Source organism: Nanorana parkeri, unplaced genomic scaffold, assembly GCF_000935625.1.
Source record: "Nanorana parkeri isolate BGI_ZX_2015 unplaced genomic scaffold, ASM93562v1 scaffold100, whole genome shotgun sequence".
In the NCBI taxonomy this organism is placed as follows: Eukaryota; Metazoa; Chordata; class Amphibia; order Anura; family Dicroglossidae; genus Nanorana; species Nanorana parkeri.
Window position 1 is genome coordinate 1,334,020 of NW_017306368.1, and position 11,145 is coordinate 1,345,164.

Sequence of the window (11,145 nt, forward strand, 5' to 3'; positions counted from 1 at the left end):
CGCGCGGGACGTGACCTGCTGGGCCGTCTTCCATTTGCGCCTGCGCGGCCGGGACGTGCCGGTGGACGCCCTCTATGTCTACGTCCCTGCAGAGGGACTCGGCATCTTCCCCGGGCAGGTACCTGACACCTCCCTTCAGCCCGCTGCTCCTCTGCCCCGCACCCCTGCCTCCTCTTCATCTGCAGGCTGGGAGCCATACCCAGCCAGCTATTGGATATTGTAAAATGCAATAGCCAATAGCAGTCTGACTATTGCACCCGCCCACTGCATGCTGTCAATCAGCATGGGAGGACCTCCTTTCTCCTTCAGGCCCCTCCTCTCCTGATTGACAGCAGGCAGTGGGCATTATTTTTTATTATATTAAGGAAACATTACTGAAAATTAGGAAACAATTATTATCACCTAATTTTTTGGTAAAATATAAAAGACGGGGTCACGTCGGGTAAATAGACACCAAACATGTCAAGCTTTAAAATTGCGAGCACCCGCAAGATTGCTAAAAACTACCATACCCAAATTTGACCATAGGCGACGCTTTAAAAGCTTTTACGGTTTATTAGGTTAGTGTTATCAGTGATTAATGGCCTTAGAATGATTGCTCTCACTCTGATGTTCGCGGTGATATGTAACATGTGTGGCGTAATGGGCGCAATCGTCATTTTTGCATGTATGCGCACCCGACACATGTTTGCACACAGGTATGTATGCGTGAGGACTTTTAAAAATGTTTTTATTTAATTCTTTTTCATGTGTGACTTTCATTTTTTTTTTGCAACTTTAATTTTTGTGACTATTTTTTATTCACTTAACGTTATTGTTATCACATAGGGGGCTAAGAAGTGGGCGGGGGCCAACAGGCCGCCACTCACATCCGGAAAGCTCCCGGCTGGCCGTTTTTTGACAACGGCCGTCCGGGAGGCAGTTAAAAATGTTTTTTGTGCAGCGCCATTACTATTACATTGGCCAGTGATAACATTAACACAAACTCAGACAAAACTAACTACCATGTGTCAAGATCTTACAAAGCATCTACCCACTCAGTAGAAGATTACCTAAATCCCAAATCCCCAAAATTTGGCAAAAAATTATCTGACATAAGCAAAGGGGCAGGATGCAGTGATGCTATTGACCTTATATAGTTGCATGCCTATATTTGGTAATTTACATTAATATTATAATGATTTTTTAATGGATGTTTACATTGGTCCAGTTTAGCTACGTTTGAGCATCCATATCTAATCTCCAGAAGGCCAGATGTTGGAGGATGCTGATATCCGCTGTAGTAGTCCGGGCTACATACAGTGATAGCTGGTCTCTTGTGGCTGCGGCTCCAGTGGCACAAGGAGTAGCTTGCTTGGCACCACCGCCATTTAGACAATGCCTTGGATTTTCTTCAAAGTATACAAGACATTCTCAGATTGGATGAGGTAAAGAGGAGGAGCGAATGATGTCACAATTGCTACCTTATCCAATAAGAGTTAGCATTAATCAAAAAAAATACAGCACATTCTCTGATTGGCAAGCACTGAGCTGCTGAAAAAGACTACTACAGTGATTTTTTGCATCCTCATCAGCCCTCTGGAGAACAGTTATGGATACTCAGATTGGACAAGGTACAGCAAAGACGATGTCACAATCTCCACCTCATCCAATCAGAGAATGTCTTGTGTTCACTAAAAATAATGGAAGGCGTTCTCTGAATAGCAAGCAACTCCCTGTGCTCAGTGTGCAGAGGGGAAGCTGCTCAGAAATAAAGGGCGCCAAACCAAAAGGTGAAAGAGCCCAAACAAGCTTTTAATTGTTCAAAATTAAATCAAACAAAAATATAGCCAAAGCATTTTGGGAGCAACAGGACTCCCCCTGATCAGGGCTTTATATGAGCACAGACTACTACAGCAATTTTCAGCATCCCTTTCGGTCCTCCGGAGATCAGATATGGATACTTACATTGAGCCAAGATGCATACCTCCCACATGTCCCTCATTTGGAGGGACTGCCCCACTTCTGGAACCAAATGCCTCTGGCCATCTTTCCTCCTCTTATATGGTCTGATGTATAGATCTATGAGAATTTACTATTTAACTACCAAAAGTGTTATTCTGCACAAAAACCTTTATCTTAGCATTAATTGTCTTGTTTGGAAAAACCAGTATAAAGGCAAAGTAATGGTGAAAAAAAATAAATTCTGGGTTTAACCAATCCTTTTTGACATATGCATTCTTAATGGTCCTCATATCTGGGGGTGTGTCCATTGCCTAATACATTGTGATGGAAGGTGTCCCTCTTTCTCCCCTCAGAAAGTTGGGAGATATGAAAGTGGACCAATGTAAGCATCCTTAAAAGATCATTCCTGCATTTTGCTTTAAGTTATAGCGCTTCTAGAGCTATTTGTGTTGTTGTCACTATTCATTATAGTTATATAAAACATCATTATTAAAAGATAACATTGTGAACAGTAGTGTATTAAACTCAAATATTAAAAGGTTGCATAAGCTGTATAATCTTTCTAAAACACACTGCCTGGCCAAAAAAAAGTCACACAGTCTAATATTTCATTGGATCGCCTTTAGTTTTGATTACAGCGCGCATTCGCCATGACGTCATTTTGATAGTCTTATGCAAACTCACAACCTTTACTTCTGTCCAGAATATCTTGTTGTGATGATAGGAGAGTCGGAGCACTGTGTAAAGTCTTCGCCAGCACATCCCAAAGATTCTCAATAGTTTTAAAATGACATTAAGCTCAGGAGTTCAATCTTAAAAATGCATTCTAGTACCCTAGCCATTAACACAAATGTAGATTATAGTCCATCACAGGAGTGAGCTTGGAGAGATGGCTACTTTGCAACAAACACAGGAAGCATTGGGAACAAAAGTAGCCACCCTCCAGAAGGAAGGACAGTGTCGGCACCAATTCAGAGATGATTTGAGGATCTACAGCCGAGTGATACACACAGAAGCTACATATTTGTTAATAGGTAGGGTACTTGAATGCATTTTTAAGATTTAACTCTTGAGTTCAGTGTCACTTTAAGGTCTGGACTCTGTGGTGGCCAATCCATGTGTGAAAATGGTGTCTCATGCTCCCTGATGTCTCATGCCATCAGGGAAGAAAACAATTAATTGATGGATGAGGTGACCTAATTTTTTGGGCACATATTGTTGCTGAACCTAGACCTGACTAACTGAAGCAACCCCTATAGCTATTATCTATTTGCTTAGCTAAATCCAGGTGGTGACTTTTTTTTGGACAGCCAGTGTATATCACCTCTCTGTTAAAGTAGGCACTGTACATACTGTATATAATGTATTTTATATAAAATCTCCTACTCCTGTGGGCATATGTAATAATTACACACCTCCTTAGAGACACTTTAATTTCTAACAGTGCTGCAGATTAGGCATAGCTATCATATCTAAAATTAAAATAATCTTTAACAAAAAAAAAAAATCTGAAAATGTTGACCTCCTGGCAAAGTCTGCTGCTAGATTTATCAGAGGAGGGGCATGTGACTTGGTAAGACACAGCACAAGCTCAAAGGAAACAGCTGCTCGTTTCATGCATTAGCACTTGGCAAGTGAGCAAGGAATGGAGATGTTTGTGGAATACCTCTGCACAGAGATGAACAGAAAGTAAGTAACTCTGGCATTTTTCATCCATTTTTACACCTAATTCTGGAATTACAACATTTCACCTTTCTGGGGATGACATGCGGAACATAGCCTGAAATATTTTAGTGTCTGCTGCTTTACATTTCAAATAGCGTTGCTTTATTCTGTTCAAATGAGTTGACAGTAAACTGTGTGTGTGGCTGTGAGATGGTTAATACAAGAGAAGATGCAATTCTTTACTGCGAAACCGCATAGTATGTGTAGTTGAACTTGTTTCTAATTTTGACTTGGCACTGCTTCCAACTTTCCTCTAAAAAACTTTCTTTTTATGTTTCTTATCTATTCGGTTGTAAACATAGGCACTTATTGAAAATCTTTTCATTGAAAGGCAGGGACTATGCGATTTGTGGGTTTAGACAGGCTCACAATACCTCTGGGCTGCTTACAACACTGTGTACATTCTTAACAAGTCATATGAGTTTTTGTGAGCTAATCATGCTGGATACTAAGGCTTGCGGCTGTCTCATGATTGTGCTTACAAAAACATTGTCATAGCTTGCATTGTCCTCAGCAATGAACGCTTCAGCAGTTCTCTGTAATTAATGTGTTATGCATTTTATTTCTATTTATTCATTATTTAGATGTTTTGCTGAAATATATAAATGTCTGTATATTTATAATGACCTTATTCAATACTTCTTTACTATATACAAGGTTGTAAAGGGTGAGCAAGAAGATGCATTATATTGAAGATGCTTTTTATTCATTATTTAGATGTTTTGATGAAAATATATAAATGTCTGTATATATGTAATTACTTTATTCCATACTTCTTTACTATATACAAGGCTGTAAAGTGTGAGCAACAAGATTAATTATATTCATGATGCTTTTTATTCATTATTTAGATGTTTTGCTGAAATATATAAATGTCTGTATATATGTAATGACTTTATTCCATACTTCTTTACTATATGCAAGGTTGTAAAGGGTGAGCAACAAGATGCATTTTATTAATGATGGCTTTTTAGTATTTTTTTTTATTATTAAATTATAATACATTTATATAGTGCCATTTTTTACAAAATAAGGGGAGACAGTACAATTACACTACAATTCCATACAAGAGGATTAGAAGGGCCCCACTTCTGAGAATTTATAAAGAGAGTATTACCACAACGTGCACATTCCTAGGGCTTGTTTTACTAATGGAACAGGGAAGGTTTACTCAGTGCAATACATTTCCACTAAGCTTAGTGATGCAATTAAACCTTTGGTTACCCAATCACCTTGCACATAATTGGATGATTGACGAAAATACAGCTTTATTCACCATACATTCTTTACTATTATAGCATATCAACCCCATCGTGTGAAGAATACAGTCAAAAGGTATTCTTATGATAAGACAGTAGTCTTCGGTCAGTGGGGTTATTATACTCATAACTCCCATCTTTCTGAGAGGAGAAAGAGGGACACCTTCCAGCACAATGTTTTTAGGAAGATAGAGGTTTTACTGCAGAATAACACTTTTGGCAGTTTAAGAGAACCTTTCATAGATATTTGTACAACAGACCGAAAATAGGGACAACTTAGGAGGAAAGAGGGACAACTTAGGAGGAAAGAGGGACAACTTAGGAGGAAAGAGGGACAACTTAGGAGGAAAGAGGGACAACTGAGGAATAAAGAGTGACAACTGAGGAGTAAAGAAGGACACCTGAGGAGGAAAGAGGGATACAGGATGGGCAATTGGAAGGCATGTATACTAAAGGAGTAAACAATATTTAGTTACTAAAGTAAAGCTGTGTTTTCTTAGTAAGTAAAAGTAAAATGAAAAAAATAATTATTTGTCTTAAGGTGGCCAAACACAATAGCATCTCTGTATAATCTCCATTTCATTTACAAACTACATAGGACCTACCTAAACCACCAATTGAATTTATATCCAAAGACAAGTGAGTGATACCATTTAATTGTTGGTAGATCTAAAGGGCCTTGTACAGCCAGATTGTAACATGTGTGGCCAGCTTTAATCATGTGATGGATAATACATATAACATGGATATTTAAGTAAACGTTGTACAGCTATGTATGACTATATAATTATAACTACATATAACAATATTGTAATTATATGACTATTCAATTACTATATTGGTGTTTGTATCTACAGTATATCTGAAGAGTTATGCTGCCGTCCTTGTAAAGTAAAAAATGTAAAGACTTATTTGGAGAGCAGTCACATACTGCATACATTATTAAAGACTGTCTGTCAAGACACAGACCTACAGTTAACAGAAGTATATATCTGTCAGAGAACATAAGGATCCCTTATCATCCATAAAACCTTTATCCTAAAATCTGTGTTATGTACAATAGAAAGGATAATAGATGTCCTCTCTCGGTGCTCCATGACCTGAATGGAAACCTTCAGGCTGCATCCTGGAGCTTTTGTATACTGGCTTGACAGGAAGTTTGAGTTCAGCTGTGTGGATATGTCCATGTTCCAACTCCTTTTTTGTTGTACATCAAACAGTTGCTCTACTCCAAAATATTGAAACTTTGAAACTTAGCAGAATATCATTGTACACGTGTGTGGTTCTATATTAAATTTGATAACATTGCCTCAATATACATTTATTGGGTATCTATAGTCAAAAGCTAAAAATAAATATGTATTTCTAGATTGCATCTCTATCTATATACTGTCCTACTTCTAATAACTATATTGATCTGGAAGTTTGTAAACATACTTATTGATGATGCCCAAAGGATGTACCTCCTCAATGCACTGACACAATTTAATTGTGCTCAGCCCTGTGAATATGCACTTCCTTGTGTCACCACTCTAACTAAGCCTGCCACCTGAACTACAAATCAACGTCTGAACAATGTAACATTATAATTGCTTGTTGAAAAGCAATGCATGATGGGATATGTTGTCTTGAGAAATCAGGATTGCAACTCATAAAGCAGCAGGGAATGAAATACAAAGCACACTGGGAATTCGGGAAGTTGATAAAAGTGATGGGCAGCACTCACTACATAAAAGGGATTTTTTTCAAGAAAGCTTTAATAGCTTTATCAAAACCAACTCTAGTATGTATTCCTATTACAATGCTGATTTTATAACAGGATAGTATATCCTGGGACTTTACAACTCATGGTTATATATGGAATTTGGTTAGTAATATCAAATTTTTTGGTTTGTATCAATTCATCAGATATTATTGTTATACTGTATGTTCATACATTTAATGATTATGTATCAAAAGAGACTGTCTGCAGAGCATTCTGTTTTGGTACCAGACATCTGCTATGATAATCAGCCACTTGACATATTCTGAGCAAAACACAATGACACCCTGCATTATTTAAAAATAAAAAATCATCTGCCACAAACAACTGCTGTCAATAAATTGGCTGTAAGTTGAACTAGGCTTTATGGTCATAAAAAGTTTTACCAAAGACCGAAGTACAGCGGATTAAAAAAAGTGAGGGGGAGGGGGGCTCTTAGCCATAGTGTGCTAATATGCACAGCCTTACCTGGCATAGCAATCCCCTCAGTGCTGCAATGTCAGGGCTTTCTTCCCTCGACAGCACTTCCATTTTTGTCCCAATCTTCTTCTGGGTTCTGATTCTTGGCCACAAGTTTGGTCTGGCTGAAATTATGTAACTCCCGCACAGGAGTTACTTTATCTCGGCAAGAATCTTGTCCAACCTGTGCACTAGGCTGCACATGCACGGCTCAGTGTTCAGAAAAAAACAGCACTTTTTTAAAGATTTCACTTCCACTTTATTTCACCACTTATGGCCTGTGTGAATGAGCTTTGGGCTTATGCTAAAGCATCAATTTGACATCAGTTTAAGATGCTGTTGAGATCATTTAGGATCCATTGAAAGGTGCATTCGACCTGTAGTTGACCTCCTTATGACCAGCATTTGACCTGCTTCAAAAGTTTTGCATTTACTTTGGCTTTTATAGGAATGCAAAACCCATCTGACATGAACAAAAGCCCGTCGACACAAGCCTTTATACTGATTGGTGGCTTTCCTTCAGCCACATCCAGTAATTAATCTGCCCTTATTCATGTTGCCATGAACAGAGACTGCATGAAAATGTAGTTCTGACTTTTTTTCTGGTGCAGCTTGTCTACATAAATGAAGAGAGATGCTATTGTCCCCATTGATCAATCACTGGCTTCATTTTGGAATGTAAATGCAGAAAACATGCTGCACCCAAGCACACCACCATAAAAGTTGGCACATGCTACAATATTCATATAAATACTACACTTTAAATACTATGGAGGTTATTCACTATTGAGATGAAGGATACAGCCGTAGATTGGGCTGATCCTTTGGCTCTCTTGGGCCGCCATAACCCTTCGGTTCAGTCGCACTGAAGAGCTGCTGTACGGGCTATTTTTCACTGGACTGAACTTGCTAGAAGACTCTAGCAGGTGCCGGCCAATAGAAAACAGTCGGGCGGAGCTAGCTGTCACTGTTAGCTCCGCCCAATAGTTTTTTTATTTCTTTAAAATATTTTTAAAATGCTCGGCGGCCATCGGCTATTCACTATTTTCATAGGGGCCGAACGGCAGCGAGTGAGCTGCCGGAGCTTTGGCTCAGCCGATCCAGATGTTGGATGGGCTGAGTCAAAGCCCTTCTGCACTTTGGCTCAGCAGGCTGAATGAAAGTAGCCGATGTACGACTGATTTCAGCTGATGTACGGCTGAAATCTGCCGCACTGAGCCGGAGTGAATAGCCGAATGCCGTCCGGCTGTGTTCACTTCGGCTCGGTTATTCACTCGGCTGCCTTCGGCAGCTTAGTGAATAACCCTGTATATTTACACTAAAAAGAGCTTTAGCAGGAAATCCATTTACATTTCTTAGCTCATTCATATATAGTATGTCCATCAGAAACAGGTTTGTACATGATGCGTCTGTGCCCTGATCTTAAACTAATTTTGCCATTAAAAACTAGATGTAAGGCTGCCAATAGGAATAAGACAACAACTTGAAGAAATGTGTCTAATGCCTGTTTATCTCACACAGATTGCCACAAATGTCACTGGACAAAAACGATCTATACAATTCAAAATGTTCAGCCATTTTCAGTTGGATAAATGTTGCACAGCTGTATTTCAATTCTAAGATAATCAAAAACACTACACATATGCATTCAGTTAGCTGGAAGCATCATTTCAAAATGATCGAGCACCACTACATATATGTAAGACCTTTTCAGTTGATGGAAAGCCCTTTTTTGAAAGATCATGCTAGATTTTTTTCACACATGTAGAGAGCACTCTCTTAGGTGTATGGGCAGCCTAAACGGAGATGAAAGTATAGAAATCTGTTCAATTCAGTTGTCCAAACTATTACCCTTTTCCAACTAACTGTATCCCTAATCCTAGCTTACACCCAGTCCAGACTATTTTGTATTTATTCTAGTTCTAACCCCAGACCCTATAGGCCCATGACAAGTTAAAAAAAAAATGTGTCACATGAAGGCACATACCTTTTACAGCAGCAGGGGTCCCAGTCTCCAGCGATCAGGAATGTCAATTAACAGCCCGGACACTGGATTGAAAGCCCAATGCATGGCAGTAGCAGTATCTAGTGCTGTTTTGAAGCTGCTAACAAAGAGAGTGGAAGTGGCTCTTTCATGGAGACCTCTAAATATTCCATTAATAATGGTCAGACTCTTCTTGTTTACCTACAAACTAGGTAACAATAAAAAATGTCAAATAGTCAACAACTAAATCAGAGCCTGATTTGTTGTAATGCGTTATGAAATGACTACATATACAACTCAAAGAGTTAATTTTTATAGAACCTTTTATTTTTAAAAGGATCATGTCGGGACTCCTATTAGCTGTCATACTAAAGGTCCATTCCAGTGCTAGTGGTTACCATTGGCCAACCCTCAGAAGCAATATTATATTTGCAGAAATTTTTTTACCTCCGCAGCATTAGAGTGATGTCACCATACCTAAACTAGCACTGCTTCTAGGGTCATACACTGTGAAAATATTGTAGCATATGATTATTTAAAGTACTCTGCAAAATAAAAAAATTCTGTACAAAAACACAGCTACCAAATGGCACTGTGAGCTAACATTCCAAGAAAACCCATAGTAGAGAAAAACTAAAACATCAATGAATAAATGTAGAGCAATTTAGGGGAGAGATGAAGCTATGGTTGTGTAGTGAAGCAAATAACATAAGTCAGCACAGGTGTAGCCTAGCAAAATGCACTGAAATGCCCCAAAACACAATAAAATACCCATGTTTTTAATAAAATATAAAAGATGAGCAAATAATAAATAGATACCCAACATGTCCAGGTTAAAAATTGTGTGCATCCCTGAAACTGTAACAAACTTCATTACCCTAAAAAGTCCATAGACAACGAATGAAAAGCCTCTATAGGTCATCAATTTAGAGATGCACGTAAATATTGGCCCTAGAATTATTGCTCTCACTTCGGCGTGCGTGGCGATACCCAACATGTGTGGCACGATCGTTCTTTTCATACGCAGGCACACCCAACGCGTGTTTACGTGAAGATGCGCGTGCTCACGGGGGCAGATGACTTTAAACATGTTTTTAAAATTATTTTTACATTTATTTTATTTAATATTAATTTTAAAAACGGTTACTATTTTTTAATTTTAGTTTAATTGCTATCACATATGGGGGCTTACAAGCCCCCATGTGATAGCATAGTGGTGGTGACAGGTCCTCTTTAAGGTGATGCTGTGGGTCCAAAAGACCCCTAGTATCACCTTTACACTTGAAATAAGCTATTGAAGTGCAGTTCGCACTTCAATAGCTTATTGCTAGGCTTTAGGAGCCCGACACTGACAGCTATGGGACCGGAAGTGATGTAATCTGAATCGCTCACAGTCCCATAGTATGGGGAGGAGATAGGTGAATGGACATTCGCCGATATCCTCCCCAGCTTCCCCCCAACACAAATTATGCGATATTATACTTGTATCTTAGTGCAGACTTCTGGGGAAATCAGTCAGCCAATCACAGAAGCAGGAACTGACATATCTAGGGGCATTCCATGCACAGTTGGCCCTATTGCTCCTGGTTGCATAATTTTTTCAGATTTCGAACATTGCAGCAGCTACAGTTTTAAATGGACAAGCAGTAGATATAGGCAAAAAGGTTTTTTTTAAAAACCAGCTTAAACAGCAGTTTAGACTGACCTTATTATCGCTGCGCACTCCCGCGGCGAGAGTCCGGAACTGTTCGTGCGGCCGCAAATGATCTTGGGGCGGGCGCATGCGCAGTTCGGATTTTCGGCCGGGAGAGGAGCAGAGTTGCAAGGTAAGCCTATGGAGGCGTGCACCCGCATGCAGACAGAAGTGCCTGTAAGCAGAGAAGAGCCGCTGCACCGCTGGAGGGACAGATGAAAACATGGGAATAGAAGAGGAAGATCGGATTAGGAGACATCATTTAAGGTAAGTGCTGACATTAACATGGGGGGGGGGGGGGGGGAGAAAAAAAGTATTT

General features: G+C 39.3%; 1 protein-coding gene across 1 annotated transcript in view; it reads left to right on the forward strand.

Moving 5' to 3' along the window:
* Nucleotides 1-3,508: 3,508 nt before the first annotated feature.
* RASGRP3 (RAS guanyl releasing protein 3) overlaps nt 3,509-11,145 on the forward strand; it is an 84,451-nt gene continuing 76,814 nt past the window's right edge. Inside the window, exon 1 of the mRNA XM_018552895.1 lies at nt 3,509-3,633. The gene's annotated coding sequence lies outside the window, so the exon portion shown is untranslated. The remainder of the gene's footprint in view (nt 3,634-11,145) is intronic.